Source organism: Gracilinanus agilis, chromosome 2 (genome assembly GCF_016433145.1).
Source record: "Gracilinanus agilis isolate LMUSP501 chromosome 2, AgileGrace, whole genome shotgun sequence".
In the NCBI taxonomy this organism is placed as follows: domain Eukaryota; kingdom Metazoa; phylum Chordata; class Mammalia; order Didelphimorphia; family Didelphidae; genus Gracilinanus; species Gracilinanus agilis.
The window spans coordinates 198784498-198795849 of NC_058131.1; the positions used below are offsets into that span (position 1 = coordinate 198784498).

General features: G+C 33.2%; 1 protein-coding gene across 1 annotated transcript in view; it reads left to right on the forward strand.

Moving 5' to 3' along the window:
- SNTG2 (syntrophin gamma 2) overlaps window positions 1–11352 on the forward strand; it is a 622101-nt gene that overhangs the window by 470878 nt on the left and 139871 nt on the right. The gene's annotated exons all lie outside the window — the stretch shown is intronic.

Below are 11352 nucleotides of genomic sequence, written 5' to 3' on the forward strand. Positions count from 1 at the left end.
TTCTAGTATCTGAAAATAATTCTTACAGATATTTTTTAATTTTACCAGCACAAATAATAAATCTATATAATTTGTCTCAAAATAAAGATTAGCCTTCATACTCTTTGCATTTTAAATTGTCCAAATACTTGTCAGCTCTTCTTTTTTTTCAAAGAGCAATGCAGTCTCAGCATTTTGAACAAGACTATTCTATTTCTCATGAAGCAGTAAGCTCAGTCACAAATAGAGGGAAAACCAGAAATAATGCTTAAAGTTGTCACAAGTCTGGGCAACATATAAGCTTTAATGGGCTTTTTTTTGCTATATTTCTTGGCCCCCTTAGACTCCTCACCACCTGTTTGGCATTGTTAAACACTTTAGTAAACAAGACTTTAGGAGAAACAATTTCACAGAATTGGGACAGAACCTGAAATTTTCACTGACCATTCAATTTTCATCTTGAGCTAAAGGATTTGGTGATAATACTGTAGATAGCATTACACAGATTGTGCCTGTATCTAAAGGTGTAGAGTATTTTTGCAGTGAGGACTTGTACATGCAAATAAGGAAATAAATGCTATGCAAATAAATTTTGTATAAACCAAAGTTGTTTAAAATATTCGCAGTGTGTGCTCTATAGATCAGGATAGTCTTATTAAAAAAGAGAATAGCCCCCAAAGGATACTTCTTGTCAAGTATTTATGATATGCTACGCTATTGAAACAATATGAAAGAAGAAAAAGTTGAAATTTGTTTTAAATCTACAAATAATCTTAACAGACTCAATTCAAGCTTTGCAATGAAGGAAAGGTGGACTTTAAGTATGAATTATGCATTTAAAGCAATAACCATCAATATTTGTCACTGTTGCCAGCTCAGAGCACCTCATATATTACCATTAAAGACTGAAAATAGTTATATAACAATTAAGCACCGAAGTTGAAATTGTAAAGACCTAAAGAAAAAAAAGCTCAGATCTAATTGATTACAATAAAATAAAACTTCACTAGTGAACTTTGAATATCTTTCCTTATCTCCTCAAAGATGAAAATAATGTAGAAAGAAAAAAGTGCTAAAGATAATAATAGCACAAAGAAAATCTGCCTGGAACCTTACTTATTCCTTTCTTTTTGAATGTTGAAATGTGGTTGTTTTATAAAAGGGCTTTTCTCTAATTGTACAATATTAATTGATCAGAATTTTTTCATGACTGATGAATATTGCACACTAGTATGACCAATCTATATTTGTAGATGTTCCCAACTTCACTGAGAAAAAATACAGCAATTTTGGGTTCTTCACTATGACTTGACAAGATGTATAATACAATCTTTTTTTTCTTTATGAATGCCATGTCTTACTTGTTTTTTTAAAACTCAGTGGCCAATTTTCTTTTTATTGATCCATATAGTCAACACTGAATCTTAAAAATAGATAGCCCTAACACAGGCATACAGTCTTGAGCTACCTAGAGCACTTTGTATTATTAGAAACATCCAGTTTAGAAAATTCATAACTCTTTATAAACTCTACATTAAAAAAGTAATATCAAAAGAATTATAATCAATACAACAATTGGGTATACTACAACCATTATATAATTACCATTTGCATATAAAGAAAGTGATTTAGGCATTTGGAGATATAAGCTCTTTCATTTGCCTTTACAGCATGAGATTTGCCTTGTTCTGTCATTTCTTTTCATCACTTTGTCAAGGCAGTCTATTTAGGCTACAGACAATTTAGTAATCCATGCAATCTTTTCATCAAACCCACACTAAAATAAAATGAAGAACAATTCGTATTTCTATAGCTCTGTAAGTATTACAAAGTGCTTCCCTTGCAGCAACCTCTAAGGTGAGTACTATATATTAAAGAACAAAACATGTACATTTCTAGAATTTGAATCCAGGTGGCTTGGGGGAAAAGGATGAAGACTTATCTGTGATTATCTGAGCATATTATCTTTTCCTGGTGTTTTCAGAAGTTTGGACTCAGGTTCTGCTGATTACTTTCTGTGAAATACATTGGACAAGTCGCTTCTTTGTCTGCCTCATTTTCTTCCTCTGTAAAAATAAAGAATTTGATTAAATGAGATCCGAGGTCCCTTTCAGCTGTAATCACTATTCTGATCCTTCTAGCTCTCATCTAAAATTTCTCTATTGATTCACTGAACCAGGAGGCAAACTAACAGCCTGAAAAAAAATCAAAGGCTCCCAATAAATCTTTCATTTTCCAGATCCTCTTCATGTCTTGAGAAAATGTGACAGATTTTGTATTTTTTGAGGTAGCATGCAGTACCAAGGTGAGTGCTAGACATAGAACAAGAAAGACTCAGATTCAAATCTCCCTTCAGGTACTTATTAGCTGTGTGATCTTAATTAATTAATCTAACTTCAATTTCCTTCACTAGAAAATGAGGAAGAGGTCTGTCTTCCAAGGGCTAACTATGATCCTATGAATTTAATAAAGCAACTTAATTTTCTGAGAACTGACCATTGAATTTCCATATGAACTCATCACTTCATTTTATTCAAGCTCAGAATGGTTACCACTCTGGTATCATTTACAAAATAATCATTTTTATAGTCTTCACTAAACAATCTGAAACTTTGGCTATGACTTCATCCCATACTGCCCAATTACAGGAAAGTAGTGAGTGAATCTTGCTTAATGTGGTGTGGAAAGAACATTGGTGTGAGAGGCAGTAGACCTCTGTCACAACTGTCAAATCACTTCACTTCCCTAGGCTTTACTTCCTCTATCTGTAAAAATAAAGGAGTTGGACTGAACTGTGAATTCCCTTCTAGATCTTATGATCTCAAAATGAAAAAGTGGATGGGGTGAACCTAGGATTTGGTCTGTCCTTACTTGCTTTCAGTATATCTATTTCCTTGTAGATAATAACTAACAATAAATTTTCCATTGTAAGAAAAAAGATTTCAAGCAGAATAATAAATATAACAACCATTTTCACAAGTAATGTTTTCTGATAAAATTTAGGCTTTTGCAAATAGTGACTGTAATTGAACACATATCCCTTTGACATATAAATAAAACAGTGAACATATTTGATTACCCTTAATATGATATATACTATTTTGTCCAATTTTCTTTCTTAATTGTCTGTAATTTATAATAGTTACGAGTAATACTGGAACAGCTTTGGAACACAGTTAAAAATCAAAGGCTAGAGGGAGAGAATTCTTTGATGAGTATTATTTCCACATAACTCACCAGCTTTATTCCTTATCTCCTACCCCACATGGCAATGAATAGTCAAGGAAGCTGTACTATGCAAGAAACTAGAAAATATATCAACTTTAAATGCTTCTGTTACATCACTGGCTAGGGCGTTCAATCCAATGACACAGTTCATTATGCCTGCCCATCCTGGTGAAATTTTATGTGTGACCTCTTCTGAGTTCAACCACAAGTACCCACCTAGCATTCTGGAGCTTTCCTTGCCTTCTTCCAAAATCACAAAGATGGCCACAGATTCCTAGTCTAGTCATTAGTTATCCATTACTCTTACTGCAGGACAAGCCCATGTTCTTTTCTAATTGCATATTTCTTTGATGCTATCTTATACTCAAGCATATGCATACTCAAACCTACTGTGCAACTGTCTCTATTGCCTTCTGAGCTATAGTCACTTTTATCTCTATGAGGAATATAGATAGATAGATAGATAGATAGATAGATAGATAGATAGATAGATAGCCATGACTTAAAATCAAACTATAATACCAATAAATTGGGAATTTACTTCTGGGAAAATTTTGGGATGATAAAGCAGATTTGCTATGGTAAAGAATAATTTACCCTAAATCTTTACATTTAATTCTGAGCTCCATTCATTTTCTTTTTCCTCCTTTTTTCTTTTATATTTCTATTTATTGGTTCTTTCTCTGGAGGTTGACATTCACAAGTTATTCTTCAAACATTAATTCTATACTTGTATATAATGTTGGCTCAATTAATTTTCAATTTTTGCTGTCCATCTAAAGTACATAAATTCATGTATGTGTTCTATACAACTATATTTGGAGTTGTTATTCATCCGCTTGAATGATACTGTGTGCATAGTTCAGCAAAAATTTTAAGTGGTTATAAATCATGTCCAAGTTGCTTTGCTATATACGAGGGCTTAATGCATATAATTGGGATATCATCTACAAATGAGAGCACTTGGACAATTTCACAATCCAAAGGGTTCCTTCTCATATTTGGAATCTGTGCTAAATAAAGGTATTTCCAATGCTTTTAGTATTTTCTTTTTCTTGATGTATCTCATGATTAATTATTCCTAAGTGCCCTCTAAGTCATGTAGGGTTCAACATGGGTATCCTCTAACTGTACTTATTCCAATCCAGCTCATTTTTCCAACTGTCTTTACTTTAAATCCATTTCTACCACCTAGAGAGGTTTATCTTGAAATCTAATGTTAGAGTCCAAGTATGGTGGCTCTATATGGTGAAAAAAGTTTGGGACAAGAATGTTTTCAGATATTTTACATATTTTCTGTTTGTTCTTCACTCTCCATTTCTATACTTATATATCCAGGATAACCTTTTCAAACTGCATCTTTCACTAAGATTCTGCATTGATTATCATTGTATAAGAAGGTAATACTACTTTTCTTAATCTTCTGCCTCACACTTCTTCTTAAAGTTAAAAAAATTACTTTATATATAACATTATGATTGGATGTCTCCTTTGTCTCTGTCTGTCTGTCTGTCTGCCTGCCTGCCTGTCTGTCTGTCTATCTATCTATCTATCTATCTATCTATCTATCTATCCCCCTCTCTGAACCCTCTTCTATCCTCTGGGCAAACAAGTTATATATTTAATGACGAAATTTCTTTGGGGGATTTTTTATCTCCACATTATAATAATAGGCAACATTTATATATCTCTCAATACTCACAATAACCCAGATAGATAGGTTCCATTATGATTCCCGTTTTAAAGTTGAAGAATCTGAGATGATAAAGGTTAAATGATGTGGTCATGGTCATAGAGCAATGTATCTGAGGCATGATTTGAACATAGGTCTTCCTAAGTCCATTTCTTTTATCCCTTGTGTCACCTAACTATCTTATTATGATTTATAATGGCTAAACTTCCATATAAAATTATTATACCCTGTATCTATCTTTCTTGCACGCATACCTATTTTTCACCATCAAAAACCTGTTAAACTGAATTGTTCCAATTATGAACCATACTTTTTATTCTTAATTTTATTCTTTTAGTTTCATATTAATTTTGGTCTTGTTTTAACAATTTACTTATCCGATTGTACAGACAAATAATTCAGGAATAGTCCTCTGTGAATAGTTATGTTTCTTTTCTGTTAAAATGTATTTGATTTCTTTTTGTGCATTGTTTTTTCAGTTCTGGTTACGTCCAGGGACTTCAAATCCTTTCTGAAAGAGAACATCCATGATAACTAGGCATGAGGCTTTAGTGTAATCAATAAATCTCTGGCATCTCTCATTATTTAAACCTGTTTTATAGTTTCTGAAATATTTCTTAACATTGTCACATACTTTCATCATTGTGTTGAAGTCATCAATCCCATAAAATACTTTGTTGTTCTTTTGAGCCACACAATAAAACCCAACTTGTCCAGTTCCTTTGCTTTTATCTCTACAGAGAACATTATGGTTCAGCACACTGGCTCTGGGGTCTTCAGAACTTATATTCAAATCCTGATTCTGATACTTACTTTTTATTTCCCTTCAGTAAGTCATATAATTTCCCTGAGCCATAGTTACCTCATCTACAAAATGAGATAATTAGACTAGGTGATTTCCGAGGTCTATTCCAGTCAAAGATCTATGAACATGTGATGTGTCCTTTCATGCCTAAGAAATTTCCTTCTTCTAATGTCATTTATAGAGTATATCCAGATTGATATGAATCAGTTCTTCTAGACATATATCTGTTAGTCCTTTGACAAGATCCTTATATTTAGAGTATGAACAACATGATTAATATTTATAGATGGTGAAATATCCATATGATTCTTTCCTACCACTGTTCTACCAACACTACGAAAGGAAAGGAGGCCAACAAAGAACTGAGAATCACCTTGTATTTTTCTTCAGTTCCTTTGTTTCTATGAGCAAAAAAATTATCAACTGGAAGCCAATGCGCTGATAAAAAGTTTCTCCATACTAAGCTGGGATGATCCTCAGAAACAAAAATCTGTATTGCCAAATGTCTACTCAAAACTCTTCCGGAGGCAGCTGGGTAGCTCAGTGGATTGAGAGCCAGGCCTAGAAAAGAGAGGTCCTTTGTTCAAATTTGACCTCAGACACTTCCTAGCTGTGTGACCCTGGGCAAGTCACTTGACCCCCATTGCCTACCCTTACCAATCTTCTGCCTTGGAGCCAATACACAGTATTGACTCCAAGACGAAAGGTAAAGGTTTTAAAAAAAAAACCTTCCAGCATGAGAGAACTTACAAGAACTTATACTTTCCTGGCATAGCCTTTGAGAACAGTTGTCTCCATATCCTGTTAAAACAATACAATACAACTTTGTGACTGCAAAATAAGTAGAAGAAGACTTGCATAAAATTTTCCATTGATCATCCTCTTCTCTTAACATGGATTTGTTTCAGCACACCAGTAACACTTTACTTCTGGAAAAAAGCAAGAAGTTTGGTATTATGCCATTGGCCATATAGTCCACTCACTCCATAATAAACCTAGTCAGAGAAATGAGACTAATTCAAAAATTCATTCCCAGGTAGTTTGTTGTTCACATAGATATGGTTTACATAATTTATATGGAATTCAATTTTAAAATATTATTGGACATAAAATAAAATTCATTGCTTTTAGTTAATCTTCCAAATATCTATTGCCATACTTGTTTTAAAGCTTACCATGTCTGGATTATGTTAAAATGCTAAAAATAGATTAACAACTTTCATTGGTCATTCATTCATATTTTACAGGGTCTAAAAGTATTCTCTTTCTATATTTGTCCTTTAAAAATTCACTTAATATCTTACAATTTAGAATCTACTTTAATAGACAAGTTGTTTTTATTTCATCAGATATATTTCTACTTCTTAAAAGAGTTCACCATGGCATGTGCCTAGAAAACCTCAGCCAAAGAAGACTTCAGAATGACTTAGTCCAATGGAGATTTCAATCCACTCTATAAGTTTATAATTATCACTGTCATCATAGTTATAATATTTTGACAAATCTTTTATCATGTCATCTCTACCCTGTTGCATTAGAATATAAATGAAAAATTATCTTTGTTTTATTATTCAGCACATTGAATTTGAGATTCAGGTACTTAAGTCTGGAGATCTGAACCATGAAAGTTCATATGTCAAATATTATACCTTTACTATCCTCTTTTTAAAAATATTTTTACCATGTCCCCTCCTCAAAAGTCTGTTTTGCTTTTGACCACTATCTCCCTTAATCTGCCTTTCCTCTTATCATGCTACTTGTACATCTTTTTACCAATTTGACCAATTCTTTTTGTTAAAGAACCATTTTCTTCAGTATTTTTATGCTTGTTATTGTCATTCAGTCATTTTCAGTCTTGTCTGACTCTTTGTGACTCTGTTGTGCATTTTCTTGGCAAAGATACTGCAATGGTTTGGCATTTCCTTCTCTAGCTCATTGTATAGTCAAGGAAAGTAAGTCAAGCATGGTTAAATGACCTGACCAAGGTTATACAGCTAGTAAACATTTTGAGTCTGGATAAGAACTCAGGAATATGAATCTTCCTGATTCCAGGTTTAGTATCTCTACTAAACCACCAAGATATTACCAAGCTAATAATTTTCTTTTAAAAATTTACTTGCAGGGCAGCTGGGTAGCTTAGTGGATTGAGAGTCAGGCCTAGAGACAGAGGTCCTAGGTTCAAACCCGGCCTCAGTCACTTCCCAGCTGTGTGACCCTGGGCAAGTCACTTGACCCCCATTGCCCACCCTTACCAATCTCCCACCTATGAGACAATACACCAAAGTACAAGGGTTTAAAAAAAATTTACTTGTATTGCTCTCATTTCTTTTCCCAGTTTTTCCTCTGTCACTATTATTTGTTTTTTAAATCATTTTTGTTGTTATTTTTTTCCTCTTTCTTTAGTTGTTCTGGAAATTCTTGCTTTGCTTGGGCCCAATCTGCATTTTTCTTTGAGACTTGGCTTATAAATATTTTCACATCATTTTTTTTTCTGAGCTCATGTCTTGACTTTCCCTTGTTGCTATCATAGATTTTTTTTAACTATTATTGAGTTATTTTACTGTAGTTTTCTCATTAATCCACCCTGTTTCTTGACTTTAGACTTTATGTTAGAACAGCTAGGAAGTGACTCTCCCAAGCTTCAGGTTATTATTTTTACATTAGTTCTAGAGGCATATGTTTTTATTGCTTTTAAAGTGATGTGTTCAGGAGAGAAATATGTTCACTACTCAATTGATCCTTACTCTGGCCCTTACTTTGGAAGGACCCTTGCTCCAACACAATCACAACTCTTTCCCCCCTTGAAAATACTGTAGAATCTGTCCCCTTACTACAACAAGCATATCTCTCCAACCTGGAACTGCAAGCTAAAACTGGGAAAAGGGCAGTGGAGTTGCTAAGTGCCTTCCAGATGCTATGTCCAGTGCTATTTAAGGGGGAATATTGGGAGAACTCAGTAAAAATATTCCATTTATTTAGCTACATGGGTTCTGCTCCTAAGTCTTCCCTATCATATGTGAGCACTTGAGCAGGCATCTAAACTCTTTTCTTCCTTTCAGATACAATATATATTGGAAAAATCTGGTGAACTCCAACATGTCTTAAGAGGAATGAGGTAGAAGCCTTGGGCACTATAGTGAATAAAATGCTGAACTTAAAGATTTAGAATCAGATTCCAGCTCAGAAACTAACATGATGGGTAGTCAATGGCAATTCACTCATCTCCTGCATCTTAATTTCTTCATTTATAAAGAGGAGTTGATAGCATTTATCTCAACAACTTGATTGTAAGATCAAATGAATAATATATAAGTAACTGAAAATATTTAAAGTGCCTTATAAATATCATTTTTGTTGTTGTTTCAGGTCCAGGTCATTTGCCTTCATGTATTCCAAACTGCCCTGTAACTGAATTACTAGGTCATTACATATCTCCCTTTCTAGTAAATAAAGGACTTCATCAACAAGCATGTCTTACTTCATGATCTTTGCAAAAGTGGGATTTTATTAACTCATTTGCATTCTACTTCAGAGTTTCACAGTCTTGATTGCCAGGAAGTTGTACTGAGGATTGTAGTAGGAACAGAATTCCGAAATTATCAAGACCACTTTGAAGTCATGTGTTTTTCCTCCTATAATGATACTTGCAGAGGAACAGAGGAATAGCTGGCAGTGCCCTAACTTGGCCAAAAATATTTTTTTAGAAATCCCTAAATCTCCCAAAAATATATTGGCCTAGCTAGTTTCTATAGTTAGGAAAAGCACTAACTATAGATATAAGCACTAAAGAGCTTGAAGAGTACTTAATTATCACCTGTTTATATGATTTCATAATCTAGAGCTGTAATTTAAAAAAAAAAAAACTTTAGAGATCGTTTAATCAAACCCTTCATTTTAAATGGTTTAACTGTATGACCCTAGACAAGTCACTTAGCCCTTAGAAGCTATGTGACCTTAGGAAAATCACTTAAGCTTTAATTTCATCATCTATAAAATGAATTAGAGAGGGAAACAGCAAACCACTCCAGTATCTTTCCAAAGAAAACCCCATATTGGATCATAAAGAGTTGGACATGATTGAAAAATGACAGAATATTTATTTTAAAATAAAATGTAAACTTTTAAGTATGATATTTAAATCCACCTCCAAGATCAAAATTTGGAACCATTCCTAAAGGACAATAAAATTGTCCATAAATACTCTTTGACTCAGCAATACCATGGCTAGATCTGTATCCCAAAGAAATAAAAGGGGAAAAGATCTACCTGTACAAAAATATTTATAGCGCCTCTTTTGTGGTAGCAAAGAACTAGAAAGTAAAGGATTGGCCATCAACTGGGGAATGACTGAACAAGTTATAGCATATGATTGTAATTGGAAAACCCTTGTGCCATAAGAATTGATGAAAAAGAGAGTCACAAAAAAGGAAAGATTTATATGAAATGTGTGAAATGAGAAGAACCAAGAGAACATTTTACAATTTACAATAACAACAATAATATATGATGATCAGCTATGTCAAATTAACTGATTTCAGCAATTCTAGGATCCAGGGCAAAACCAAGTGACTCACAATGAAAAGGACTATCTACCACTCTAGAAGGCACCAATGGAATCTGAATGCATATCATTCTTCATTTTATTTCCTATGAATTTTCCTTTAGTTTAAGCAATATGTATCTTCTTTCACAGTATGATAAACATGGAAATATTGTATCATAATACATATACAATCTATATCTCATTTTCTGCTTTCTTGGGTAGGGGGATGTGAGAAAAAGAGAGATAAAATGACAGAAAAATATTATTTAAAATCGAATTGATATGTAAAACATTTTTAAAAATTAAAATAAATCCCTTTCCATGTAGACTTTGACCTCCCCTTCAGGATTATAACATATTATTCTCCATTACTCTCCTTTATACTGCTTTTATCAGCCCAAATTGCCTACGAGAAATTCTCTGACATTGATATTCCAACTCCTGTTTCTATACCTTGGCCTAAACTGTTCTCTCAGTGCCTGGAAAACATGACCTTTTAATTTCTATCTCTTAAAATTTTTAAGTATTTCATGAATCATTTAATGTTCCATTCCCTATGAGAAGTCTTTCCTCTTCACCCAAATATCAGTGAATTTTTTCCACCTGAAATGACTTTATATTTATGTTTATATTTATAATATATATATAAACATATTTAGTTATCTTTGATATATGATTCCCCATTAGTATATTGTAAGAACCTTGAGGTCAAGAACTGTTTCAGTTTTGTTTCTATACCTCCCAATCCCAGCATACCCTGCTCATGATATATATATTTATATATATATGTTTAATTCTTCTGAATTATCCAAGGATCAAGAAAAGCCAAGAAATAAGGTTATTAGGTAGCACACTTGATAGAGTGCCAAAGACTTGGAGTCAAATTTGCCCTTAGACACTTCCTTGCTGTGTGAACCTGGGCAAGTTACTTAATACCAATTTCAAGTAATGCCAATACAAGTATTGATTCTAAGGGAAAAGGTAAGAATTTAAAAAGAAAAAAAAAATTGATGCTAAAACAGAAGAGGAGTTTTTTAAGTGAGACAGCCCTGTTTTATTTTGTTTTGTTTTTTTAAAGCCTAGGAATAATTGGCATCTTGCTTA